General features: G+C 41.9%; 2 long non-coding RNA genes across 6 annotated transcripts in view; both read right to left on the minus strand.

Annotated features, from left to right (window-relative positions):
* Positions 1-15,322, minus strand: part of LOC120405930 — a 105,763-nt gene that overhangs the window by 32,555 nt on the left and 57,886 nt on the right. The gene's annotated exons all lie outside the window — the stretch shown is intronic.
* LOC120405934 lies at positions 12,571-14,801 on the minus strand. Its single transcript, XR_005599005.1, has 3 exons — positions 14,744-14,801; positions 14,296-14,641; positions 12,571-13,933 (listed from the first exon to the last, which is right to left on the minus strand). It is a non-coding gene; the product is annotated as an uncharacterized LOC120405934 (long non-coding RNA).

Below are 15,322 nucleotides of genomic sequence, written 5' to 3' on the forward strand. Positions count from 1 at the left end.
TGGTAAGCTTCTGTTTCAACAATGAAAGTGGTGTTCTCTTAACTCTTCCTCCTCCCCCTCACCCCCCAGATATCATGTAACTTGCCTGTTTATCTCTAGCATAAAACTCCTGTTTTGCAGATGTGTTTTAATTTAGCTGCCCAATGAGCTTTCACAGGACCTGAAAAGCTTAATTTTTCATAAATGATACAATGTGGACTTAGAAACCTGTTAGCAGAGCTAACAGTGAATTGTACTTGAAATGAGAAATGTATAGGAGTAAGTGCTCAAATTAAGAAACTCAGCCAATAAAGATAAATATCTGCATTTTTGAGTGAATTTTCAGCATCAAGACATCCCACTGGAAATACCCACTGAACCATATTTTAATCTCATTAACGAGACAGAGAAAATGACATGTAATTCTTATCTTCTGAAGGTGGGGGTTATAATAAATCCTAGTAACATGCCAGAGCACGAGTCCAGGAGCTGGGATCGGTTATAATCTATTTACCTTCTGAGAACCTAATTTCCATTTGGAATCATAATAAAAAACCTAAATACATTGACCTACAATACACTCAAAATGTTGGAATAAAAATCAAGTAGCAGAGTTAATAATTGACTTTTTACTAATGTTTTATTGTGCAAGAAAAAATTCAATATGCTTGACATTATTTCTAATTTGAAGTTCTGTTTACCGTGCCATTTTCCAAGGTAAGTCAGTTTCAGCATTTGCAAAGGATCAGAAAGGTGATATAGAAAGTAATTCTGGTTACAGAATAATGTGGCCATGAAAAGAACCTAATTTGTGATAGTCTACTATACTGTCCAAACTTAGTAAATCTTTTTATTTGTAATATATGCTACAGTAGGCCCTATTGACCGCATCTAAGATCAGGGTGCCATTGTGGCAGGCTCTGCACACACATAGTCAGAGCTAGTTCCTGTCTCAAAAACCTTACATGCCAAAGAGACAAGACAGACAAGTAATGGGAAAAATTAAGTATTTATTATTCCCATTTTACAGATGGGGAACAGAAAGGTTCAGTGACTTGCCCAAGGTCACAGAGCTTGTGACAGAGCCAGGAATTGAACCCAGTCTAGCTTCATAATGGGTCAGACCAATGGTCCTTCTAACCCAGTATCCTATCGTCTGACAGTGACCTGTGTTAGCTTCAGAGGGAATGAACACAACAGGGAAATTTTGAGCAATCCATCCCCTGTCATCCAGTAACAACTTTGGCAGTTGAAGGTTTAAGGATACCCAGAGCATGGGGTTGCGTCCCTGACAATCTTGGCTTATAGCCATTTAAGAACATATCCTTCATGAACTTATTCAACCAAATTATACTTTTAGATTTTATAACATCTCATGGTAAGGAGTTCCACAGGTTGACTGTGTGTTGTGTGAAGAAATACGTCTGCTTGTTTTAAACCTGCCGCCTTTTAATTTCTACAGGTGGTCCCAAGAAGCATGGTCTTGTGGTTATCAATTAAGTAGATGACTATTTCAAATTATACATTGAAGGTGAAATTAAATGTATGCAGCTATTGTTATTCTAATGTTACAAGAGGCATTGATTAAATGCCTGTGATAAGGCTTTTGAATGACTGACAATTTAAGTAATAGACATCAAGGGGCAAGATGCTGTGTCATAATGATTATTGATATTACAGTAGATGGTGGGCCCATTGTAATGGGCACCATACACACACACTTTATTAGATTCCCATTTCTCTCACAAGATGATTGAGTGCCCTTAAAAGCTTATTCCACTTTTAGTGGCATTAAAGATTTCAGAGAGATTCTCTGTACTTAAAATAGAACATACAATAAGAAAAGAAATTAGCTTTGTAAGGGCACCCATTGTAACTCGTAAGTTTAATGTTACTGTATCTTTGTGAAATATATGACAAAACAATAATTATGTGATTATCTATTATGTCATTTTTATCATCTGAATCCATCTCGATTTCCACTACAGTATTTTTGGGATTGAATAAATATCCAACATACACAAAACTGACCTTTTCCGGTGTGGTTTTCAAGGTTGTTGTAGCTGTGTTGGTCCCAGCTAAATACAAGGTGCTGTTAACTTCTTAGCTTAACAATGTTGTAAGAAATCAACTTTTCACAGAACAATCACTCTATACCTCACTTTTCAGTCCTCACCCGCAAAGGAAACCTGCACAACTTCAAAGGTGAGCATGGGAGCTCAAATTCATAACTTTGTTATACCCTAAAAATGGACACAAAAGACACTGGATTTATGACTCGTTACAACTTGGAGCCCACTAACTCTCCTTTGCCCTACGATCCCAAGGTCATCACAGTCCATTTCACCTTGAATGGTCTCTTGCAACATGTGTTAACTCCACATCTATCAGATCGGATCCCATTCAAAATCTGGCCAGAGGAAGAGGTGGAGATGGTGCTGCCCACCTTATAACTAGTTAGAGCACTTACCTGGGATGTGGGTACTCAGACTCTGGCTGAAGGGAAGAAAGGATTTCAGCGGAGTCTCCCAACTTTCAGGATTGTTCCATTGGGCTGGAAAGGGAGTATGAACGACTCTCTAATGTAGGCATTATGTCACCCACCTGAGATGTGGGAGACCCAGAGTTCAGTCCCTTTTGCTCCAAATCCTCTTTTATTATTTATCCACCAGGGAATAGCTTCAAAGCAGGAAAGACTGAGAATGAGAGAGACCCTCCTTTCTGTAAAGACTATCTCCTAGCTCAGTGTTTAGAGCACTCTCCTCGGTGGCACCACCACCACCACCACTTCCTTCTCTGGCCATTCTGAGTGGAACGAGGCACGCACCTAAGCCACCTGACTCCAGGTGGCAGGTTCCCCTTTGTGTATCACTAAGCAGAGATGAGCACCTAAACACAGGCTTCAGGGGATGCCTGTCTTAGCATACCCCCACCATCAGCAACATCTCTCTTTGGCTGGCTTAGGTAGCTCCCTGCTGAGCATGCTGGCTTTTGTGGATCCCATTCTGAGGTACCCACCTCACCCCATGCATTGTATAGGGAGCCTAGATGCCTCACTTGACTTTGTGGATAGCAGTGTTTTCCTGTGATTTTTCTAGGCACCTAAAAGTTAGGCACTGTGATGCTCAGTGTTGCAACACCTGACTCCCTTCCTACCTTGAGGGCTCGATCCAATGCCCTATTAAATTTAATAGGAGCTTTCCATCAACTTTCAGACTAGGGCCTTAAATGAAGCCACTTTTATTTAGTTGTCTACAATCAGAGGTAGGGACTGAACATTAGGCACTGACATTTTAACAATTTTACCTATGGTACCATTTTGAAAAGCACCTAAATAACCTAAGACCCTAAATTCTGTTGACTTAGGCACTTAAATTACTTAGGTGCTTTTGAAAAATCTTGAATCCCAAATCACTGGTCATTCATCTACACTGTTCTGCCTTTCTGTTGCTATTAACAACCAATATATTATCATTTTAATTATCTAGTTGCAAATTAGTTTGATTTTAACCTTCTCCTTTGCAAGTTAATAATTTTTGTTCAGATTTGTTTGACCTGCCGTTTGACCTGCTTTCCAAGCTGCCTTACCAGTGAGACCATTTAAAAAAAAAGGGTCAAGATTTGTAGATAAAGAATTGACTAGTAGTGTATGAAATGCTACTCAGTAGAATAGCCACTTGTCTCTCTGAATTAGGCATACCTGGAGGTTTGTGAAGTTTCCAGTGGATTCATGATCTATGACAAAGGATCGTAACATATTTTGTAGCAGCTGTGTAAACCTGTTACTCTGATCTCACTTTAATTAATTACAGCTCTTCCTGACATATGTTAATATCAAAACCCACATGTTATATGCTAATACAATGGGACAGCTTGCTACACTAAAATCTCTTCTAAACCTCCCCACGCTAGACAGCAAACTATTCCGGCTCTTGAGAAAAGGAAGAGACAGAATGCTTGGAAGGGCAAGATTTTCCTTGGCCTTTCTGGGGTGGAAGGTCATAAGAAGTCGGTATATGAACCAGGCACAATTGCAGCCTCTGCCTGCCAAGATACACAGCACTCAAAATGGACAAGGAGAAGTAGGAGATAAGGTTTAACTCTCATGAGGCTAGGAAGCTTTGGTGCAAGCTAGCTATGCAGGAAGTAGTAAGCTGCATTCCACCAAGAGGGGTGAAGAAGCAGGTACATTGTCTCTGGACGTTGTCTCCACACCACCTGTTTACCATGGGCTGGGCATAAGTAGCACCAGCTAGTCCTCAGTGATCAATGCAACCAAGATAGGGCAGCTCACCAAAGCTCTAGGCATTACCAGTTGAATGTCTGCTGATGAACAGTGAATGGGGTGGTGTGTGTTTGAATTAAACCTATTGGAACTTCAAAAGGATTGTGTCTTTGCTAGACATAGCTTTGCATCCCCCTTCCTGTGAAGGGGTGGGGTGGGGTGTGGCTAATGGTAATGTCAGGCTTGATATTAAAACCAAGACTTTAGATTTGGTTAGAAAGTGTTTTCAAAAATTTTGCTATAACAAAGGAGCAAAGCAAAAGTGTCCTTCTAAAAATACAGTAGCAGAATAAAGATGTTCAAACAAGTTTCAGTCTTAAGTGAATTTATTTTTCTTCACCCATACCAGCTGGAAAGCAATAAAATGAGTTATAGAATTTTGATCAAGTTCATTAGAGTGTTAGAGGTGTTGTACAGAGAGCCATGCTATGGAGACTGCCTCCTGAAACATCTGATTCCCCTCCATTACGTGCCCTATTTTTTGATCTGATCTCACACCCAGGGACACTTCAAGGAAGAAGAGTGAGGTTTAGAAGTATAAATACAGCAATCTGGAAACAGTTTGTTAACTACGTGTACAAATGAAATCAAGTCAATCTTCATAAATCAACAGTGGCCATATGGTCTGTTTGAGAAACCTGGGACTCTTCAGGGAAATGAAGCTCAGAGAAAGATTATCATTTACAGGCTGTTCACAGGATTGTATGCTCTGGCTAGAACTATGAGCAGCTTCTCTCTTTGCAAAGTGGCGAGCACAGGCTTGCAAGTTCTGGTGAATGCCTGAGGCACTCCCTCCATCTCACAACCTCTCTGTTCCTTCTTTATTAAGTGTATGTCCAGGGTTCCTCAGCCAGTGTATCCCACAGAGAATTATTCAATATCTTTTAGAGCAGCAATTTTCCTTTATTGTGATTTATGCAGCCACTCTGCTATTCCTATGTAACCCTGCACCTTTTGTTCATCAGAATCTGCTGCAGAGGGAGCAGCCTTTGTTCCTTCACCAGATCATGTGGTTGGGGTGCTGTTACATTGGTTTCTACTCTGGACAAGTTTACTTGGATTTACATGGCCATGCATCCAGACTGCCCCATAACCTATCTATCCCCTAGATATATTCTCAAGCAGCAGAACATACCATGTAGCCTTCTCAATTTCAGCCATCAGGACCCCCTTCTCAAGGGAATCTAATCCCACCAGTTGACCCAGAGGTGATCTGGTAGACTTTAGTTAGTTACCTGTCCTTAGTTGATCTTCTCCTCTGGATTAGCAATCCCATAATTCAATGAGAGAAGAGCTGTCAAAAGTCAAGGGTTAAACTGGTCAGGGCTCAGAGGGCAAGGCTGATTATTTCACATATCAACAGTATGTGAGGCTGAAAGAAAGGGTTAACAGAGACCTCTCTAATTTAAGGCAGAAATTAGACCCATCAGGAGCAGACACATATGGGAAGAAATACTGGAATAGGGATTAGGTTTAGACTCCATGGGACAGGTGAGAGGCCAATTCAGGTACTGGCAGAACACAGAAAGAGCACACAGATCATACCTTGATCTGCTGAGCACACAGGATTTGGGCCCCTGAGTTTAAAGTTGATTTCTCAGTGTTGGAGGTCCCTTAAAAACAAAGAGTGGAAATATTCATCTTCTTCCTCATTAGCCCTGCAGTTCCCTCAAATGATTTATGTTGAGGTCAGGATTGTGGACTGAATTCTCACTCATGTCGCATGTAGCAACACTGTGGCTGATTGTGTAGTTTTCTAGGAAGTAAGTATGAAATACCTACTTTTCAGAAATCTGCAGGATTGATTCAACCATTTATCCAAGCTAATTGCAAGTGTTCAAAATCTCTAAGCATTTGGCCCATAGATATCTGTAGTACATAGGAGTTGGAAGTGTCCCTTTAATAAGTTTGTGATCCCTATGGCAACCCTCATTGTTTCAGAAGCCACCAGAACCCTGCCAGAGCACATGTGTATTCATGAAGCTAGCCTTATCATAGACTATCAGGGTTGGAAGAGACCTCAGGAGGTTATCTAGTCCAACCCGCTGCTCAAAGCAGGACCAATCCCCAACTAAATCATACGAGCCAGGGCTTTGTCAAGCCTGACCTTAAAAACCTATAAGGAAGGAGATTCTACCAAGTCCCTAGGTAACCCATTCCAGTGCTTCACCACCCTCCTAGTGAAAAAGCTTTTCCTAATATCCAACCTAAACCTCCCCCACTGCAACTTGAGACCATTACTCCTTGTTCTGTCATCTGCCACCACTAAGAACCATCTAGATCCACCCTCTTTGGAACCCCCTTTCAGGTAGTTGGAAGCAGATATCAAATCCCCCCTCATTCTTCTCTTCTGCAGACTAAACAATCCCAGTTTCCTCAGCCTCTCCTCATATGTCATGTGCTCCAGCCCCCTAATCATTTTTGTTGCCCTCTGTTGGACTCTTTCCAGTTTTTCCACACTCTTCTTGTAGTGTGGGGCCCAAAACTGGACACAGTACTCCAGATGAGGCCTCACCAATGTCAAATAGAGGGGAATGATCATGTCCCTCAATCTGCTGGCAATGCCCCTACTTATACAGCCAAAAATGTCATTAGCCTTCTTGGCAACAAGGGCACACTGTTTACTCATATCCAGCTTCTCATCCACTGTAACCCCAAGGTCCTTTTCTGCAGAACTGCTGCCTAGTCATATGGTCCCCAGTCTGTAGCAGTGCATGGTATTCTTCCATCCTAAGTGCAGCACTTGTCCTTGTCTCATCAGATTTCTTTTGGCCCAATCCTCTAATTTCATAGAATCTGAATCATAGAATCTCAGGGTTGGAAGGGACCTCAGGAGGTCATCTAGTCCAACCCCCCAAAAAACTATAAAGGTAATAATTGGAGATGTACCAATCTCCTAGAACTGGAAGGGACCTTGAAAGGTCATTGAGTCCAGCCCCCTGCCTTCACTAGCAGGACCAATTTTTGCCCCAGATCCCTAAGTGACCTCCTCAAGGATTGAGCTCACAACCCTGGGTTTAGCAGGCCAATGGTCAAACCACTGAGCTATCCTTCCCTCTGTATCCTAGTCCTACCCTTCAATGTATCTACCATTCCTCCCAGTTTAGTGTCATCTGCAAACTTGCTGAGGGTGCAGTCCATGCCATCCTCCAGCTTATTAATTAAGATATTGAACAAAACTGGCCCGAGGACCGACCCTTGGGGCACTCTGCTTGATACCATCTGCTAACTAGACATGGAGCCATTGATGCAGCTGTTGAGCCTGATGATCTAGCCAGCTTTCTATCCACCTTATAGTCCATTCATCCAGCCCATACTTTAACTTTCTGTCAAGAATACTGTGGGAGACCATATCAAAAGCTTTGCTAAAGTCAAGGAATACTTAATAATCCCAATGCTTCAGTCAACATCTTTCCAAATCACTATGTGATTTATGAAATTCTTTAAGGAGTATCATTAGAATTATAGAATATCAGGGTTGGAAAGAATCTCAGGAGGCTATCTAGTCCAACCCCCTGCTCAAAGCAGGATCAATCCCCCAACTGAATCCCCAAATGGCCCCTTCAAGGATTGAACTCACAACTTTGGGTTTAGCAGGCCAATGCACAAACCACTGTGCTATCCTTCCCCACATTGTGTATTTAATAAATGGCAAATGCAAAACCTTATATGTGGATATAATTAGTGAACAAGGTTATGTGGGATCTCTTTCATCTTTGTGATTCCTTCATATTAAATAAGTCATATAAAGAGCAAAACAGCAATATTAGAAATCAAAAGTGTTTATTACAGAGAACAATCCTGCATATATAAGGGAATGGACTAATGATCAGACTCCGCAGTAGAATCAGGAAGCTTTGCACCACTCTGGCAATGCAAAATCAGCCTTAAACCTGGCTTAACTTGTATCACTTTTTTGTACCACAAACGCAGAATGATACGGCTGGAAACTTGTGATCAATCCAGCCTATTCAGTCATCTAGTCCAACCGCTTGCATATGCAGGATTATTCCCTACAATATATTCTTTAATTCTTTGTTTACTTTTAGATTTGCTTCTAAAATAACTTCCTACATAGGAAATATATAGGAGAGGGAAAAACTGTGGTTTTCTGTAGGTTTGCATTTACCATTTATTAAATACACAATGACACTCCTTCCACTCCTTGAAGAATTTCATAAATCACATAGTGATTTGGAAAGATGTTGACTGAGGCATTGGGATTATTAAATGCCTATTTATGGCTAGATCTACAGAATCCAGCAAAGTGCTTACCCCATACAGCCAATGTTAAAAAACACATTGCCACTGGAAGAATGCACTTTGCACAAATGATTTCCAATAGAAGGTTTCAACATTTCTGTTTCAGCACATTTACTTTGGTTATAAAGTATCTGCAGAATACGTTATGAAAACAGGTTAGGTAAATACATAGCCATTCACGGAGTGCCTTACTCACTGTGTTTCCAATGGGAGTAATGCAGGGATATCAGGAATACATTTTTGTTCAATCTAGGTGAGAGTGAAAACTGAGACCCTCTTGAAATATAAAGAATGTGGAGTCATGATCATAGGAATTTGAGTTAAACTGAGAACAGTTCAGCTGAGCCCTCTCTTACAATGGATGACCTACTACTTCTTTTCCACATAACTTGTATGATTAAAATCAAGCCCACTTATGATCAAATTCTGCCATTAGTATCTGTGCTCCAGTGTGACTGCAGAGCAACTCCAATGAAGTTAACGGGCTAGTCAATGTACTAAAAAAGAGAAATTATCCACGTCCCAAACAATTAACGCTAAATCCTGAAACCTTGATTTAATAGAGCTTTGAGTGGGTTCAGGGGTCTAACTACATAGGGCAACTTATAGGACTTAGACCCATGGGGGAAAAAAGGTGATACACAAAGTAAAGTGGGAGAAGGATAAAGTCAAAGATAAGATAGAGTATTTTAAAATGGATTCATCTACTAGTTGTAAAAGTGAACTCCCTCCCATGTGTCCCTCAAATCATGATCAGCTGGCTGATTTCTTACAAGCATCATGGCAGAAGTGGGTGTTAAGAGCTGTTAAGATTTTGTGTTCCCTCCTTAGGGATCAAGCGAAATGAATCACTATTTTCCAGCTACATCTCTTTTCTTCACACAAGTGGCATCTCCTGGTTTTTAATTCAAAATTTTAATTATCTTCTAAGTATGATGCTTTCACCATACATGAGCTGTAAGAATTAGGACATGGACACCCATTTGAGTCCATTATTTAATTACTTCTGCCTTTTGATGGGCCAGAAACCCAGTAAAAGCAGCAAAGAATCCTGTGGCACCTTATAGACTAAGACGTTTTGCAGCATGAGCTTTCGTGGGTGAATACCCACTTCATCCGATGAAAAGCTCATGCTGCAAAACGTCTGTTAGTCTATAAGCTGCCACAGGACTCTTTGCTGCTTTTACAGATCCATACTAACACAGCTACCCCTCTGATACCAGAAACCCAGTGTACATTTTGGATACACTGCCTTGAGATGTGGAGGGTGGAATTTGGTTAAAAAAAAAAGTTCTACAGTATATCCAGATTTTGGGTGTAACACATATAGATCCATCAATGACTATTAGCCAGGATGGGCAAGAATCATGTCCCTAGCCTCTGTTTGCCAGAAGCTGGGAATGAGTGACAGGGGATGGATCACTTGCCACTGGAAGAATTGCCTGTTCTGTTCATTTCCTCTGGGGCACCTGGCACTAGCCACTGTCGGAAGACAGGATACTGGGCTAGATGGACCTTTGGTCTGAACCAGTAGGGCCATTCTTATGTTCTTATACTATTATGAGATCTTATTCAAAAGGTAACTACACAGTGCAAATGAAATGAAGAAATCAGAAATAAAAATGGATAATGCACAAATGGAATGTGTAAAAGGAAAAAAAAATCTTTGACTAGCATAAGGGAAAGATACTAGCTTTCTCTCACTCCCTTACACAGGGCCGGCACTTCCATTTAGGCAACCTAGGCAGTCGCCTAGGGTGCCAGGATTTGTGGGGGGCGGCATTTTGCCGGGAGGGCGGCAGGCGGCTCTGGTGGACCTCCCGCAGGCATGCCTGCGGAGGGTCCACTGGTCCCGCGGCTCTGGTGGAGCATCCACAGGAATGCCTGCGGCAGGTCCACTGGAGCCACGGGACTGGCGGCGAAATGGGTAGAGCTGGCCCTGCGCCTAGGGCGTCAAAAACCCTGGCGCCACTCCTGCCCTTACAGTTTACTCTGAAATCAACCATTGCAGGTTAAGGACAGGCAAGAGTCCACCTTTGTACAGGGGGCCAGCAAAAGGCAGAGGCATAGTTTAAGTCCCATTTTAACTCTGAAAACAAAAGCACTTAAGTAATGCATAGGACCTGCATTGGCTCACTGCGCAAGGGCAAATTTTACCCTTGGTTTCATAAGGGATTCAGGAAGTACCATTATAATAATCTAGTCTGACATCCTCATAACACAGCCCATAGAATTTCACCCAGCAACTCCTGCATTTGTTCAATAACTTCTGGTTGAGCTAGAGATAGCTCTTAGAATGACCTCCATTTCTGATTTAAAGAGGACAAGCAGTGTAAAATCCTTGAAATCCCTAGGTAAGCGGTTCCAATCGAAAAAAAGCATTGTCTTTGTAATGTATAGTAAAACAACAAACAGTCTACACACATGCTACGTGTTCCAAGTGTTACCCATATTCCACATGGACACCTTGGCAGGCTGCCAGTCTTTCAAACTCTTCCATCAGTTACATTTTATGTCAGTTCAACAAGGATCAAAATGAAGATCCCTCACCCAGTTCAGACTGAACCTTTATATCGAAACACTTTCTTTTGTCTCCTGGGCCTCATGAACCAAGTCTATGTGATTGCCTTCCAGGGTGGTACTTCTCTGGAGTTGTTTAGCTCTCCTGAGATTTGCAGTATTTGCATCTCACCTCACACAGAGTTTTTAGTTTCTGAAGGAAGCTTTGCAAATCTCCTCCAAGGAGCTATAATGCATTCCCTAGTTCAAAGATACATATTAACTTTATAGATACACATGCCTCTAAAAAGTCCCTGTGCCTATAGTGTCTGGCACACCTCAACATAATAGTCTTTTAAAGTTTCCATGCTTCTAAAGTCTCACGTCTATCACCATTTACAAATAGAAGGACTTTGGTTCCCACATTACCCTCCAAGGGAATATAACTCAGGGGAAAAAATAGGTATCTGCAAGTGTGTTATTTATTAGCTGGTTATTACAGAGGTACACAACACATTCCTCTTTATAAATCTTCCAGCATGTGCCATGTCTCACTGGCTGTTTTTATTATCCCTCTTATGGCTATACAAGGATTCTTAGGCAATGCCACCTCTCATGCTATTGGTTATAAGGAACTACTCCATCAACTAAGGCCCCAATCCTACAAGTATATACCTGGTATGTGCTTAACTTCAGGCATGAGTAGTTCCATTGAAGACAAGTTTGGAAGCCTTTGCCTTCAAGAAACTATTGCATATTTCCACACAAATAGTTATATCCTTTCCTGGAGTAGGGTCTGAATTCCTCCTTTGGGTTTCTTGGAGTATATCTACACAACAAGCCGCAGTGAGTCTCAGAGTCCAGGTCTACAGACTCAGTCAGATGCGGTGGTGCTAAAAATAGCTGTTAGGGCTCTGGCCTGAGCTCAGGACCTGAAGCCTAGGTAAGGGGGTGGGCTTCAGAGTTGGAGCCACAATATCTACACAGCTGTTTTTAGTGCCGTGGTAAAAACCCGAGATTGTCAACCCAGGATCTGAGACTTGCTACTGCAGGGTGTGTAGGCCTACCCTTCGAGGCATTGTTAATACCGCCAGCTGAGAAAAAGTGAAAACATTTAATCAATATTTTTCCAAAATATTTTTGTGAAGAAATTGCATTCAAACTTTGAAAATTTGGGGAGAAAACAAACAAATAAATAAATATATAAAATACAGGGTTACCACAAGGCCGTCTCCTCCACCCTCCCAGAAGTCCAAAGAGAAGCAATGGCAACATAGTAAAATGTGCCTATGATTTTTCTTTATTTGTGAGTACTTTTGAAAGCAATGCAATAAACCAGACACCGATGTACTTCAGACACTTGGTAAGATAACATAAAATAATAAATGTCATGGAGATGACAGATCATAAGATATGCAGAATCACAATGATGAATTCAATTTATCTTGAGTGATTCACCATCAGCATCACCACAGCATAACAGTTGGCCACCTTTAAGTACAGATGCTAAATGTCATACCTGCAGATGGTTTGTCAGTGGAACATACAAAAAAATTGTAATTAATTAATTTTCATGAAGAATTAAAATACAGGCAAGCATTCATTCTTTGAGGTTGAACTGCATTGCCAATACAGGTGCTATTTTAAAGTCAAGCTAGAGCTTTAACTAATCATATCAAGAATCACCAGAGTCACATGATATGAAGCTAAATGCAACAAGGACTTTCATAGTAAGCTGGGTAACTTTTAAGAAGGCATGTTTTCTGACATTACTAAATTAATAAAAAATAGGAGGCCAAATCTTCAATTGGGATAAATCTGGAGTTATACTGATTTAGACCAGCTGAAGCTCAGGCCCATAAAATTTAAGACTGGAAGATACCACTATGACCTCCTGCGTTATGCAGAACATCCAACCTGGATCATCATACTGATCTTTTCTGGTATTAAAACCTATTAATCCCTGAATAACACAGGCTGTACAATCTTACCCAGTAATTCCATCACCAAGTCCAATAAATAGGGTTAAACTAAACTAGAGAACCTCTCTTGTAGAAAGTCATCCAGTCTTCATTTAAAGACTCTATGTGCTGGAGAATTTACCATATGCCCTGGAGAGCAGTTCCAATGATTAATAATTCTCATTTGTAAAAGTTTGTGTCTTATTTCCTGCATGGCTTTTCTAATTTTTAATTTTCAGCCACTGAATTTTGAGATTCTTTAATCTAGTGGACAAAAGTGTCACCTAATATCAGATGTTTTCTCCTTGTGTAGGTACTTGTACACCTTGATCTCTTAACACTCTTTGATAAGCTAAATACATTGACCTCCTGAAGTCTTTCATTGCAAGGTGTATTTTGCAAATGTTGAGCCATTTTTATAGCTCTTCTCTGAGCAATTTTTTTTAGTACAGACACCTGATCTAGACACAGTAATCTAGTAATGCTTTTACCAGTCCCATATATGGAGACAATATCAGCTTCCTACTCCGGCTCAATATCCCCTTGTGTATACATACTAGGACTATGTTAGCCTGTATTGCAATAGCGTCAGGATGAGAGCTCACATTCAGATGGCTTTCTACAATGACCACTAAGGTCTTTTCAGAGTCAATGCATTCTTTGTTCCTAGACATATGACATTGCATTTGGCTGTATTACAAGTTATTTGACTGTCCCAAGCTTATAAAGGCATCAGATCACAATGACCCATCTTCATTAGTTACCACCTCACCAATCTTGGTCACCTTTATCAGTAATTATTTTATTTTTTCTTCCAGATCAGTACTGTAGAGAGGTTAACCAGGGCGCATCTCTCTCTGGCACAGAGGGGAACCACATCGCCTCACTAAACTTGGGAAGATTTCTTGTTGGGAATTAGTTTGCTGCAGGAATCTTCCTCTGCGGCCTTTGTGAGGACAGAAATAAGCACATTAAGTCCAGGCCCTAAGTCAGGGCAGGACAATGGTGAGTCAGGTGCTCAGACCCTCAGGCAGGGGCTGAGCAACAACAGTATATAAACAGTAGGCCCAGGCCCTAGGTTCTGGGAGAGGGGGAGACAGCCAGCCATGAGGTGGGGGGCAGTGGGGACACAGGCCCACCCACTCCACTGCATCCCAGCCTGGGGCCCTAGCAGCGGCAGAAGACCCGCTGCTGTGTCCATGGGGATCCTGGCCACAACAACACACTCACATGGGGCTCTGGCAGTGCTGCAGCCAGACTAGGGTCGGCTGCCCCCGGGCTACTTCCAGACTCCCCCTTTTGAGGTACCTGGGTCGGGGTGGTGTCCTCCTGGGGGTCCAGCACGCTGGGTTCCTCGGGGTAGCTGGCAAGGGGCCGACTCAGCAACTCCTCTGGGTAGCTCACACGGGGCAGTTTCAGGCCAGTCCTCGGGTTTACCGCAGGCCGCTGGGGTTTCCCAATCACGAGCTAGATCGGAGGCATCTGGCCTCCCCGGCAGCTGCTCTCCCAGTGAGCTCTGAGGTCGGTACTTTATACTTCTAGGGCAAAGTCTGACCCTCTGGGAGGGGGCGGGCTCAGCGCTCCTGGCTCCGCCCACTCTGGTGTCCAGAGGGACTCATCTCTCTCCGGGGTGGCAAGGAACCACACTGCCTCACTACAAGTACAAATATTAAACAGAGCTGGGCTGATAACTGACTCTTGCAGGACTACAACTGAAAATACCCACACTAACTGATGATACCCCATTAATAATTACCTTGTGAGAGGCATCAGATAGCCAGCTTTTAATCTATTTAATATGTGCCACGTTGATTTTATGCAGTACTAATTAACACCAGCCGAGGTTCTGGCCCTGACAAAACTGTCTGGTGTTGTTATGAAAGACCAAGTGATTGTGTAGCGGGAGAAAAAGAAATTGAAGAGATTTGTAAAGGGATTGGGCCATGTGCAATAATACAGTGAAGGGCTCTCAATCCCTCAATTTGGTCCCCCTCACCACTCCTGGAATTTTTCATTGACACCAAGAGATTGTCAGATTCTAAATGCCATCATAAAGCCACTGATTTGAAAAGAAATAGACTTTATAATTATCTTTCACAGTCACATTTCAACCACAAAATGTCACTGGACATGTACTTTGACTTAAGTGCTAAGAGCACCTTCTTGTTCTTAGTTTTATTTTCACTGACAGAACCACTCCAGTTAATTTCTAAGGCCTGTCACTCAAAGCATTCAAAAGATCATGCTCTTAGCACTCAAGAAACAACTACAGTAGAACTCATAAAGTATGTTATCACAAGAAGTTCTGAATGGCTTCAAGGTAAACGGACACTAG

Source organism: Mauremys reevesii, linkage group 5 (assembly GCF_016161935.1).
Source record: "Mauremys reevesii isolate NIE-2019 linkage group 5, ASM1616193v1, whole genome shotgun sequence".
Lineage (NCBI taxonomy): Eukaryota > Metazoa > Chordata > Testudines > Geoemydidae > Mauremys > Mauremys reevesii.